A 14,665-nucleotide genomic window follows, 5' to 3' on the forward strand; every position below is an offset into this window, starting at 1 on the left:
GAACGCCGGAAAAAAGTTTGGGGGGGAGGGGAATGGAGGGAATGGCTTCGAGTTGGGAGGAACTGATCTTTGTTGTGGGTAAGAATACTTTCCTTTTCGCCTCTAATTTTCTTGGTAATAATTTGACTTCCATGGATTATGTTAAACTTTTCGACTATTGACTTGCTGTGTGGTATATATATATAAATACATATAATAAGGAAGACTGCATAATGGAGTAGAGCGGCGGAAAAAAAAATGAGAGGGGGGGGGGACTCGAGGGAATGGCGTCGAGTTGGGAGGAACTGATCTTTGTTGTGGGTAAGCACACTTTCCTTTTCGCCTCTTTAATTTACTTGATAATAATTTGACTTCCTTGGATTATGTTAAGCTCATCGACTGTTGACTTGCTGTGTGGTTACTCATTGTCTATTAGACTGGATTTTTTTTTGTTTTGTTTTTTAATATAACCGGCAGCGTTGTTTGGGGTTTTGTAAGGGCTTTCTCCCGTATGGTAGTTTGTTCACTTTTCTCTTGCAATTTTATTTCCCGTACCTCGCAGCTAGAATAAGACAACTGTAAGGATCTTCATACATTCCATTGCACTTTTTCGTGACTAGCAGTATATATAGTGGTAATCCAATGCTATGGCTGGACATTCAAGATGGCAATGATAGCAGAAGGCAAAGTTGAAGCACAGCGTAATGGAATTATGCTTTTAATTTTGATTCTCTCTCTCTCTCTCTCTCTCTCTCTCCTGGACAATTTGGAGTTAGGCTAAGAGCTTTCTTTGACTGCCAACTTGCAAGGCCTTACCATATTTTGTATTGAAATGAGGCCTTCACAGGTTACTTGGTATTATTCCTGGATTATCACAGGTACTGGGCAATTTTGTAAAGATACATTTGAGTGCAATAAATAAGGATTTGGATTGTGTAAATATTCCGCCGACATCTGCCAGTGGCCGGCCATATTTAACGTTCATAATGCGCATTTGTTAGTTTGAAAGCTGGCTGCCAAATGCAAGTGAGGTTAAGTTGGATTAGGGTAGGTTTGGTTGAATTATTAAATTTCCCATTGCTTTGACACAAGATACACCGACGCATCCAGTCAGACCGATGGTTGGTATACAATGCGGCCAGTCGGAGAGATCATCGGTAAACATTGCCATGGGTGACCTGGCCGCTTCCATAACTACCCAAAAATAGGCATATTTTGCCTTTTTCCAATCACTTCTTGCTGTCATTTTCAACAGGTTACCATCTGTGTTGCATATGTACCAATACCCGGTATTACAGTAAGCCTTTGAAATAACGAACTAATTGGGGAGAGGGGTTTGTAGCTATATCCGAAAGTTCACTATATACGAGGAGTCGGTATTTCTGAGGGATTACGGAACTCAGTTCGCTATATAAGGGGAGTCATTTGGTCCTACATGCCCAAACATAACCTAAAATATATGAAGTTTTACATGGAGAATTCAGTGGTTTATGAAGTTGTACTGTACATGTAAATACAATGCTGTATGAAGTTGTACATATAAATGCTATACTTAAAATAAGAGTACAGTATAATGTAGTACTGTTACAGTAGTTACAGTACTCTTATTGTGCCAAGAAGGGATGCTGTTGTCACTGTGGGCAGATTCCCAAGCTTCTCCCTCATTTAGCGACCATTGTTTGCAGACTCCGGGGGAAGTTCGGTTGCGATTTGGCCATCTGTTATATCCAAAATTCGCATTATCGGGGTTTGTTATAATGAGGGTTTACTGTACTTACCTTGAGATCGTTAGTTTGTTACAGGTGGAATTGCCACGCCTGTTTGGTAAAGAATTTCTCTGCAAGCTTTAATGGCTTGTTGCATGAAGTGGTCATGGCCTGGAATGCTTTCCGTTGAAGTTAAAATTTTCACTATTTTCACTAGATTGTCAGCTTTGTTTATTAACTTTGGTTTCATAGTACTTTACTGGGTTAACCTATAAATAAGGCAGTTCTAATTGTCCTGTGTATTGCATTTTTGTTAATTTTTCTTTTTTGCTTTTCAGTGCATAGAAATTTGTCAGCCAAGAAGACAGGATTGAAGATATGCTGGTGTTTGGACTCAAGTGACCAAGGGGATGGACATTTGGACACAAGTGACAAAGAAGACGGGTGCGGACTTTGGACTTCAGTGACCAAGACAACAGGCTTTTGGGCTCTGGCGACTAAGAAATCGGGCGTGGACTTTGGACTCAAGTGGCAAAGACAACAGGCATTTGGACTCAGGCGACTGAGATGACGGGCATTTGGACTCAAGTGACTGAGACAATGGGCATTTGGACTGAGTGATGAAGGTTTTTCAGGTAAGTATTAGTGTTCCCCACCCCGCACCCCACCTCTCAGATTGGTTGACTGTGGTGTTTGAAGACTAAAGGATCTATATTGGAAACCAAGGAGACTCACTTCTGCAGTAGACATTTACTGTAGCAATTAAATGGGTACTGGCTAGTTTGACTAGTAACCAGTGACTCATTTCCTGTTGCAATAATTTAGTAGATAGAAAAATTGTGTTAGTAACCAAGGAGACTCTTTTACCATTTTATATACTGTATATATATATATATATATATATATATATATATATATATACTGTATATATATATATATTATGTATACTTATATATATATATACTGTATATATATATATATTATGTATACTTATATATATATATATATACGGGCTTCGAAACAGTTTTGTGGTCTTTGGGCATGAATCCACGTCGAGCTGAAAGTTTCCAGTCAGCACTTTAGATGCGGATCTGCGTCTAAACAAAGAAACATTCACCATAAATCAGGAATTGCATCGAGCGCCCTGAAATTTGGTCTGCTATTAGCTTGATTGAATTTCCAGTTCAGTGATACTACAGTATTTTCAGCCATGGGAAAATTTGAAAACAACCAAAAAGCGCTCTGGAAAAAATGTGGTACTGTATAAACATTCTTGTGTGTTCTTTCAACTTGTAGTCGTCATAACTATTTTACTTTATGCAGTATCAGTTTCTGTTTTCTTTCATACTGTTCTACATAGCCTCAACTTTCTGTCAGTACAAAAGCAAATCTGCAAATCCAAATATTTCGGGGTTAAAAAATGATAAAACACTCAAGCACGTGTATTTGGTATAAACGTGCACTCTTTCAGCTTATACTCATCATAATTATTTTACTTTATGCAATACCATATCATTTTAGTTTTTCTTTCATCTTATTCTACAATATAAAAACAGATTTGCTAATCTAAATATTTTGGGGTTTATGTGAAGCTACAGCATGTGGTGAATGTTTTTGGCATATCCGATAGAGCCAGGATTCTGGGGGCTTGAATGATGAGCAAATGGAAGCGTGGCCCATTGATTGGGCAAATTTGGGCTGTCTGGGCATTGCTACTTCTCACCCTGCTCTTGGGTGGGAAAGGAGATCTGGATGATGATAATGAAAAAGTTAAATGTCAGGACTAACTTGCCAAATCCTGGGCTCCTATGCCTCTCATGGGGCAACACTTGATTAGATGATGATGAAAAAATGATGAGAAAAGAATAAACTTGAGCATGCAGCAGAGGAGGAGGGGGGGGTGAGAATGGGGAGCGGGAAGGTGGAGGATGCTGCTGGCTGCCACGGTCTCAGCCCACGAAGGTGTTAATAGATGGTACCGTATAGAGATGTTCAGTTAGTGAGGGAATAGTGTAGATTAGTTGCACTGCCTGTCCCCCAAAAGGAGGATAGTGATTGAAATTGTGCCCATGTACAGAATTTCTAATCCTAGACTTTAAAATTCTATCTATCTATCTGTTGCCAGACGCCATAATCCCGTAAGTGGTGGCCATTTGAAAAATTAAACTTGATAAAAAATAAGTAAAATGAGAGGTTGTGAAGGTCAATGTTGGTGTCATAAGGTCTGTTTTAGTCTCTGGCAAATGTTGCCCAGGTTTTAAAAGGTACATTTTCTTGTATTCATGAAAATTAACTTTGGTTTGTGGTAAAGTTGTAATTTGTCTGGGAAAGGTGTCAGTTTTGCCCAGGTCTTTGTAAATGTGTAATTTTGGTCTGTTGTAAAAGGTGTTATTTTCCCGTTTGTAGTAGGGAGTTGACATTAGCAGTGTCTTTGGTGTTAAAACTGTTTTGAGCTGTTTTTAAGGTAGAATGTAATGATCTAGCTAGGAGAGTTTCTAAATTGGGAGTGAGTGTTTGAAGTAGATTGTTCATTTCTGCAGTTTTATGTGGTCACTCCTTGCAGGATGGTGTCTAGATCCTGAGAGAGTATTGCAGTTTTTAAAAAATTTCACTATCCATTTTAAAAATTGCCTAGTTCCATAGTGACGTATGTAATAACAGTATATTTACTCTGTAACTGCAGTAACATGAAATCCCATTTTTCCCTCTTCAGAGCATAGGGGCCAGAGGGTAGAACAACATTTAAAGATATATACTCCCTCATAGCACTGATATAGCCTCCTGTAACATCTTGGACTTGAACCATAATGCATAGGATTTGCTGTTCTGACTGGAGTGCTCAACCAACCATACCTTCCAGTATAATTCAGACTGCATAACTGGGTTTTGGAAGTCATTGCTTGCTGTCTCTTGTAACGATGTGAACGTCTTCAGACGATTGACTTAATGGTTTCATTCTTGCTGCTTCCAGTTTTATTTGCCAGACTATTGTGGAAGGAGTTGGGTATAGTAAATTCTCAGTTGTGTCACTGCATATTCTAGCATGTCATGAGGTCACATCAAATGGCAGAATTTTCCATGGGAAAATTCCCTGGAAAGTTAAAAAACTGAAATTGGGAACACAAGTTTCCTGGCAGCATGACAATAGAATGATTATCATCCTTATTGCTGTACATTATATAAAAGTGTTTTTCTGTTTAAACATTTATACAGTACAGGTATAAGGTTTTATACTGGGTTAATTCTCTTTTAGAATGGGTTTTAGGGTATTACGTCACTGTCTGTCAGTGTCACCTTCCAACACCCCCTTGGCTGCCATATCAGATAATTTAAAGTTACTGTATATACTGTATAAAACAGTTCAATTTTTTTTTTTTTTTTTTTTTTTTTTTTTTTTTTTAAAGCTGAATAAAATATGGATGCAACAAGAGTAAACTAGACTTGAGAATCAAGGAGGTTCATATCTAAACACTAATCACCATCCTATCCCAAAGCATAAAGTTTCTAGTTTACTCTAACCTAGTCTTATCCAGAGAGATTACCAGCCTATTTGATATGTAACCCTCCTACTCATAGAACTTCTATTTATTGTAACCCATCTCTTCAGAGACTAACTCCTCCCCCCTCCCCCCTGGAGGTGAGTACCCTGTCAAATTTGGTTCAAGACTGGCCTATATGTGTAGACGATTTTATTTTTGCAAGAGGCGAGTACCATGTCAAGTTTGGTTCAAGACTGGCTTACATGTGGGTGAAAACATGTTACATCAAGAACATCAGTGAAATTACACGTTAGTGTTTTCAATTAGACGATATGAAATAGCCATATCTCATTCTTGCTCGGCTCTGATACAGGTACAACAACAATTATCTGGCATTGGATGGTCTGGCACCTCTTTTAATTCATACAAACTTGTGAGAGGGCACTTGAAATTTGCACACCTGCCAGACTAGTTTACTGGGCGGCCACAGATAGTGCTCACTGTGATTTAATACAGTGTATGTCTTGGTGGTGATACGTGTATTTTTTCTGATTCTTTTCATTTTACTTAAAGCTAACCCGAGCCATGGCTTCTAAGAAAGATATAAGTGTCATTGGTGGTGACAGGCATAGACACCATTCTCAATAGACAAGCCATATTGATCATGGTTAATTGTTTAGCTAAGCTAGCGCAATGACGAAACCAACTCAATAACCAAAACAGTAAATGGGAATAAATGTTAGTTGGTTCATGGCCTGTAAGTTTACACGATCACTTCTTTGCCTAATATCCAAATAATAACCCCATAAAAGACTGGAGAAACTTGATCAGCAATGTTTAGACCAATTCTGCTTCTCTCGATTTTGAAGCAGACAACACTTTTCTTGTATATCCTACCTAACTTTGTGAGTCAGTATTGTTATAGATATATTTTCTGTGAATACATCATCATCATCAGCTGAAACTCCTTTTCCACCCTAGAGCAGGGCGAGGAGTAGCAATGTCTAGACAGCCCAAATTTGCCCAGTCCAATGGGCCACGCTTCCATTTACTCATCGTTCAAACCCCCGGAATCCTGGCTCTATCTGATACACCAGAAACATTCACCACATTTTGTTGCGTTACATAAACGAATCCGATAGAGTAAATCTGGATGCTGTCACTTTAAAAAGGAATGCCAAATCCCTGATCATGCACTTCTCACAATGTTCATCCAGCCAGCTCGGTCTCTTGTCAGTCCCCTGGTTTCACCGACTTCCATACCTCTCTTCCTCACACACTCATCCACCATATCCCTCCACCTTCTCCTTGGCCTACCTCGCCTCCTCCCTCCTTCAGATTCACTCAGATATACCTTTTTCACCACTCTATATCCATTCTCTCCACATGACCATACCATCTCAGTACACTTTCTTTGCTTCTGGTGTCCACAGACTTTCTCGCTCAGCATCTTTCATGAATCACATTACTGTATTTTGTATCCAATCCACTCTCTGTCTCCACATACGTTCATCAGCAGTCCCATCTCTACTCCTATCACTCCTGATTTTTCATTTTCTTGCCACACCATAGTTTCACATCCGTATGTTAAAGTTGGCACTAACACTTCTTCATTTAAGCCTTGTGCAGCTGCAACATTCAAGCCTCTGTTTCTTATCAAGGCCTTCATAGCACCAGCTACTTTCCTTCCTTGTTTCACTCAACTTTCCACATCTTTTGCACATTTTTCTCTCATTTCCATCACTGCCCAGGTATTTGAACTCTCTCAGTAGTTCCAGTCTCTCTCCGTTCACTGTAACATCTTACTGGGAGCCACCTTCTCTCTGAATAACCAGCACTTTACTCTTTTCTACATTTACTCTCAAGGCATGACATCAGCAAAATCCTGCACTAGTCTACCAAGTTCTTGTTTGGTATTTGCAAGTAACACTGCATCATCAGCATACAACAAATTTGAGATATTGCATCCATCACCATTCATTAGCAATGCCATCCCTCTCTCCATTACTTGTGTTGTTACATCTTACATCATCCCATCTATATATACACAGTACCCTCGCGTCCAGTACGGTATTTTTGTCAGACAGTAGTACCGTACTAGACTAAATCTGTACTGGACAAACAACAGACCTTATGGGAAAAATGAATAATGTCAGACAAGCCTTGAAAAAGTCCTCCCAAAATTCAGCCTAACTACATTTTGACACAACTAAGATTTTACCAACCTTTAAGGTGAGTGGTGATGGGCTGGGGGGGTGGGATGGGTTTCCGAGGCTGTAGAAGGTCTTACAGACCCTCTGGAGGAGGGCCTTCAGGACCCTGAGGAGGTCTCTCTGCCTCAATGTCCGTCACAAATCCCTCACAGTCACACACTGACACATTGTTGTCTTCTTCATCAGGGGGAAGTGCAATACTGCAGTTTGACTGGCACACGTCACGAGGAAGGCATACTGGAATGGCACGGCAGTACTAGGGAAATGTTCCTCGGTGTTGACCATCTTCCCCCGTGCGCGTGAGTAGTAGTACTGTACGCCGCACATCAGTATTAGAGAAGAGCTCCTCGGATTTGGCCCACCATGGACGGCTGATCTGTGCTAGCCCAACAAATCAGTACGACTAATAAATTTAATTTTTTTGCCGACCATGTTGGACGAGAATAGTACAGTACTGGACAAACTTGTACTGGACATGAAGATACTGTATACTGAACAACCATGGGGACATCACACAACCTTGTCGCATGCCCACTCTGATCGTGAACCATTCACTTAGATGCCCATTTATCCTTACACATGCCTCACTATCATCATAAAAATTCATGATGGCACCTAGCAGCTTACCACCTACATTGTACATGTGCAGAACCTGTGATTACAAAAGTCTCAGTTAACGTTTCCTAACTATCAGTTTCTTCTTGTGAATAAGACACCTCAAATTTCTGTTTCTTTTAGTAAGTTTCCCCATAATACTATATCACCACTTCAGTTTATTCATAATTGCTACCACAGTCAAATCAGAAGGGATTTTCCATCACTAGTATCCACTGAGATACTTTATTAGTGAATGTGGAGTGCATAAAGTGTTATTAAGTTTTGAGGTTGCCTGTGGAAGTTAGTCACCATGAGGCACATAGTTACCATGGTACTGCACAGGCCTCCTGTATCTTCACGTATATTTTCACTCACTTGTCTGGTGACAATGGCATATTAACAGCTGTTTGGTGGGATTTAATGCTGTATGATACTTTTATTGTTTAAGAAAAAAAGGATGTTAGACCTTTAAATTGGAGTGATGTTCCCATGTGGAAGTAAACACATATGGTATTGGGTCATCAACTGCTCAAAATATAAAGAAGCTAAAGGGGAGAAAATGAAATTCTATGGAGACAGTGATTCAGAGAAAGAAATACAGAGCTGTGAAAAATCATAAGAATATTAGCATGATCAAGTGCTGATGGAACAGTTTCAACAGTCAGATGAAGAGGACTTGTCAGGTAGCTTGATAACTATGTATATTTTGCTTTGGTAATAGACTTAATAGGGCTCTGTCTTTAATGTGCCAAATTTATATAATACAGTGAATATCTTATGCCTTCCAGACTGTTATGTTAATGCTAATGCACTAGATTAGGAGGAACAAAACTTGGGTAATGTGGTTTAAATTCTGAAAATGGAAGCTTTTAAGATATATTTGGTATTTTATATATATTTTCAAGTTCAGGCAACTAATAAGTTTTCACCACTTCCTGCCCTCTGCAACAGGCCAAACTTCAGGTGTAGGTGGCAGCTGTGGAGTTGCAGTTTAAAGTCAAGTGGAGATGATGACGACGACGACTTGAAAATCAAAGGAAACTGGAGTAAATGCCTAATCTACCAAACGAAGGGCATCATCAGCACTTTCCCGTCACATGTTGCTAATGTACATTTGTAAGTACAGTCAACCAGAAAAAAAGAAAGTACCGACCATCTTACTGCACGTATTGTTCTCAAACACTGTCGAAGTATAGTAATATATGGGACACTCTGTAATTATAAGTGCAAGTATTGTCTGCGGTAATTATTATGACTCAGACCCAGATAAATTGTCACATATTGGAAGGTGTATATTTTTAGGCACTATTATTAGATTCATGTCCATCATCAGGACTCAGATTTTCAAAACCATCAGTCCCCAGGTGTGCTATACGTTTTTGGTTGACTGTACAACAGTGAAAAAGTAAGGGAAATTTGTAAACTACTTAGTGTTCTGAGGTTTAAATACCCCATTTATAAATCTTCTGTGGCTCTTTCTAGTCACCTGCCTCCTCCCGTCATTATTATTATTAATTATTGATGTATGGTTTGACATGAGAACAAAATGTCGGAAGTGAGAGATATGGAAATGGGATGAGAGAGGAATGTGTGTGTGGAGTTTGTAGAATGGATAGGATGATGATGATCATCATCTAATCCTATGTTGCCTCATGAGGAGCGTAAGAGCCCAGGGCTAGGCAAGTTGGTCCTGACATTTAAAATGAGAGTGACCAGCCTTACTCATCCTTGAGTGGCCTTATGTGAGCAGTAAACCCCAGCCAGCCTTTGGATATAAATCTGCCTCAACTTAATCTGCTTGGAGCACCTTAACCCATTAACTGCGCATGGCGTTTTTTTTGGAGGTGTCCGTGGTGCACAGACATAGGGGTAAAATTGAAATTTCCCAAAGGCCAAATTTTGTCTTAGGAATTGAGAGAACACATGCCAAAGTATATAGTAACGAAATATTAGCTCAATATTTACCTTGGTAAAGCCATGGATGAACATTGAAGTGTGTGATTCCCTATTGGAATGTATGGTTTTCGTTTCCTTTTTCAGTTTAGGTTTTGGTTTTGAAGGCTCAAACATGCTTGCATGGGTCGGCCTTGGTCACCATGGCAATATATTTGAAACTCACCTGTGCAGCCAGGGCTGTATTGAGCAGTCGCACTCGGAACAGCTCAGGCTGTATAGTGCAGTTAACGGGTTAATTACCCACTAAACCACCAGACACCATAATTTGGTTATATGGTTCTCACCTGGCATAGTAAATGGTTTCCTGGTGTACAGAAAACTATTTGACTTGTCATTCAGTATAGAGTCACCCATAGACAGAAGGAAAGAGGAAAGAATGAAGGAAAGAAAGACAGAAGAGGAAAGAAGAGAGGAAAGGGCAGTCACCTGAGAGCTGCACTACATTAAGGGAGTGGCTGGTGAGTGCCCCTGCCTACCACCAAATGAACAGGATAAGAAAGAAATATAGAAATGTGATTTGTGAAAGGTATGGAGTAAGGAAGTCTGTAGACAATAAGATTGAAGGTTGTGTGTGCTTGGATGGTACAATGTGGCTACATGGAGAGAATATATATAAACAGGGCAGTGAAAAGAATATAATTATGTGACTGATGATATTTTGTACTCTCGTCGTGGTCATACAATATCATAGTTTCGAACAATTTCATATGATACTATCTGAAGTCAAACACTCCTTGAAGGTGGTTTGAAATACTGTATGCTGTAAGTCATTCTCATTCACAATTAATACAGTTTCAAACAAAACTGAAGTCTTGACACTGTGTTGCTGTCAAACAATCCATCCTGCTCTAATCCTACTGTAAGTCAGGGGGCTTCCACCATGGACATATAAATAATTAACCTGTCATCAGATAGTGTTTTATCTTAAATGATGTATTAATATTACAACATTGAAAGCAACCTGGGCATGTTTATAAATCACTTCAGTCAGTGATGTAAAAATCCTGATACATGTTACCCTCTGGCAGTATTTCCAGCGTGGTATCAGAAGGCAATTTTTATGAAAAGATTACCCATTACACTTGCTTTTGAACATAAACCCTCCTTGTAACAGACTAACTGGGGGGAGGTCATATTCAATAAAGCCGAAAATCCATTATATCAGATGGTCCACCTCCTGACGTGATATTTCAAGCACATGTTGGAAAACAAATGAGTACAGTAGCATATTCTAGCACTAAAAATAAAGACTACCCATGTTATATTAACTTCGACCTGAATTTTGCACTGTTGCAGTTTATTTCATATCTTTGTTGGAGTAAAAATGGTAGGAAACATGTATTGTGACCCATTGCATCCTATTTAACAGACATCATTCATTATATCCATTGGAAGTTCATTGGCTTCATAATATCCGTTAAATCTGATGTCTGGTTAATGAAGTATGCATTAAATTGAGGGACTTCTGTTTTTTTTATCATTATTTGCACTTCTTTTTAAATTTCTGTTTAAAGATAATAGTGTGGACTTTATCTACAGTCGACCCATCCATTCTGTCAGTATGCAATTTAGTGAGAGTAATTGAGAAGTCTGAGGTACAAGCTGGTAATGAGTATGTTATTGTCAGCACACAATGGTGACCTGAAGCAGTTGAAGTAAAGTACAGTATTATTGAGACTCATAAATATTACATAATGCTTTTACAGTCGACCCACCATTCTATCAGTACACAATTTAGGGAAATTGAGATGTCTGAGGTACGAGCTGGTAATGAGTACGTTATTGTTAGGTCAGTGGTTTAGAGTGCTCCACTTTGACCGAAGGGTCGGAGGATCGAATCCACCCAAGGGTCATTGGTAGACATCAGGAAGGGCATCCGGTCATAAAATGCTACACACTTCATTCCAAAAGTCCTCTATCAAGGGGGCATCGCCTTAGCCCTTGGGGGGGGGGGGGAGTTGTCAGCATACAGTGGTAGCCTGGAGCAGTTGAAGTAAAGTATTATTGAGATTTGTAAATATTACATAATGCTTTGGCCTTCTGTCAGTGGTTAATTAGAGGATAATAACAGTCAGTAGTACCAGCTCAATTACCCATCAGTGTCAGTAGTACCAGATTAGTTTCCCTGGTGAGAGGGTAAGTGTTTTGCTGAGGAAATCACTGTCGACAGTAAATATACAGTGTGATCGCTCAATTTAGGATTAGTATTTGAGGAACAATACTCTCAAAACTATTCTTTGGAACTAAGAAGAATGTAGGTCATGATTTGTGGGATGAAAACACCTTCATGGAAGCCATCTTGACAAAGTACAAAAGTTTTTCTTATGCTGCATGTCTGGCTATGCAGCTGGGATTTTATAATATATATATATATATATATATATATATATATATATATATATATATATATATATATATAATGATAAATGTTCATGTAATAAAATTGTATGACTATGATAAACCATACTCCCTGCTTTTCCTCTCCTGCTCCTCCTCCACCCTATTCTTCCTCTCTTCCTTCTCCCTGCTCTTCCTCTCCTCCTCCTCCCTGCTCTTCCTCTCCTCCTCCTTCCCCCTGCTCTTCCTCTCCTCCTCCTCCTTCCCCCTGTTCTTCCTCTCCCTCCTGCTCCTCCTCCCTGCTCTTCCCCTCCTTCTCCTCCCTGCTCTTCCCCTCCTCCTCCTCCCTGTTCTTCCCCTCCTAATCACTGCTCTGCCTCTCCTCCTCCTCCTTGCTCTTCCTCTCCTCCTCCTCCCTGCTTTTCCTCTCCTGCTCCTCGTTCTCCTCCCTGCTCTTCCTCTCCTTCTCCTCCTTCCTGCTCTTCCTCTCCTCCTCCATGCTTTTCCTCTCCTGCTCTTCCTCTCCTTCTCCTCCTTCCTGCTCTTCCTCTCCTTCTCCTCCCTGCTCTTCCTCTCCTCCTCCTCCCTGCTCTTCCCCTCCTCCTCCTCCATGTTCTTCCCCTCCTAATCACTGCTCTGCCTCTCCTCCTCCTCCCTGCTCTTCCTCTCCTGCTCCTCGTTCCTGCTCTTCCTCTCCTTCCTGCCCTTCCTCTCCTCCTCCATGCTTTTCCTCTCCTTCTCCTCCTTCCTGCTCTTCCTCTCCTTCTCCTCCCTGATCTTCCTCTCCCTCCTGCTCCTCCCTGCTCTTCCTTTCCTTCTCCTCCCTGCTCTTCCCCTCCTCCTCCTCCCTACTCTTCCCGTCCTCCTTCTCCATGTTCTTCCCCTCCTAATCAATGCTCTGCCTCTCCTCCTCCTCCATGCTTTTCCTCTCCTGCTCCTCTTCTCCCCCTCCTCCATGCTCTTCCTCTCCTTCTCCTCCCTGATCATCCTCTCCTCCTCTTCCCCTCCTCCTCCTCTGCTCCTCGTTCTCCTCCCTGCTCTTCCTCTCCTGCTCCCCCTCTCCTCTTCCTCCCTATTGTTCCTCTCCTCCATGTTCTTCCTCTCCTCCTCCTCCCTGTTTTTCCTTGCCTCCTCCTCCCTGCTCTTTATTTCCTCCTCCATGCTTTTCTTCCCCTGCTCCACTTCCTCCCTGCTCTTCCCCTCCTCCACTTCCTCCCTGCTCTTCCCCTCCTCCTCCTCCTTCCTGCTCTTCCTCTCCTTCTGCTCCTCCCTGCTCTTTGGCCCCTTCCTCTTCCTTCATGTTAAAATGTCCCAGATTATATTAATAAACCTACCTTCATACACGTGATGTGTTTGTGTAGGAAATCTGTGAATGCAATAATTTGTATGACTTAAGTTGCATCTCTGGGTAAGTAAGAATATCTAAATGTACGTCATAAAGATGCGTAAGTTGAAAAATGTGAAGACACAAACTCTGTGAAACAAATGAATTTTGATTGTTTCACAGATTTTGTGTCTTCACATTTTTCAACTTAGGCATCTTTATGAGGAAGTGATTGTCAATAAATATTAATAAAAGTATTTGATAGTATGATATGTATTAATGAGCCTTTTGTAGGGGACCCCCAACACATTTAATTCAAACTTCCAGGGTGGACTGCACCAGAAAATTTCTGAGAGCTGGGGTAAAAATTCATATTTATAAAGATTTTTAGGGGGTTTATTTATAAAAATTCTTAAGAAGCGTTATAAATATGACTTAGTCATATTTATAAAGATGCTTAAACACAGTGCATATTTATAAAAATTCTTAAATTTTAAGAGTATTTATAAATATGACTAAGTCATATTTACAAAGATTCTTAAGAATTTTTATAAATAACCCCCCTAAAAATCTTTATAAATATGAATTTTTACCCTAGCTCTCAGAAATCTTCTGGTGCAGTCCACCCTGGAAGTTTGAATTAAATGTGTTGGGGGTCCCCTACAAAAGGCTCATTAATACATATCATACTATCAAATACTTTTATTAATACTTATTTACAATCACTTCCTCATAAAGATGCCCAAGTTGAAAAATGTGAAGACACAAAATCTGTGAAACAATCAAAATTCATTGGTTTCACAGAGTTTGTGTCTTCACATTTTTCAACTTACGCATCTTTATGACGTACATTTAGATATTCTTACTTACCCAGAGATGCAACTTAAGTCATACAAATTATTGCATTCACAGATTTCCTACATAAACACATCACGTGTATGAAGGTTGGTTATTAATATAATCTGGGACATTTTATAATACCATGATTTTAATATCAAAGACAACTCGATAACCTTTTTCAAGGATGTAGGTGAGGGAAAGGGTGAACAGGTAAGAGGGAGGGATATGCATAGG

The 14,665-nt window shown here is 40.0% G+C and overlaps 1 long non-coding RNA gene across 1 annotated transcript; it reads left to right on the top strand.

Moving 5' to 3' along the window:
* The first annotated feature begins 199 nt into the window (after positions 1-199).
* Positions 200-9,420, top strand: LOC145411594 (uncharacterized). The gene is made up of 3 exons (XR_013899444.1): positions 200-300; positions 2,024-2,320; positions 8,926-9,420. It is a non-coding gene; the product is annotated as an uncharacterized LOC145411594 (long non-coding RNA).
* The last annotated feature ends 5,245 nt before the right edge of the window (positions 9,421-14,665 follow it).

Source organism: Coenobita brevimanus, chromosome 90 (assembly GCF_032717465.1).
Source record: "Coenobita brevimanus isolate Jiangsu-jjx chromosome 90, ASM3271746v2, whole genome shotgun sequence".
Classification (NCBI taxonomy): domain Eukaryota; kingdom Metazoa; phylum Arthropoda; class Malacostraca; order Decapoda; family Coenobitidae; genus Coenobita; species Coenobita brevimanus.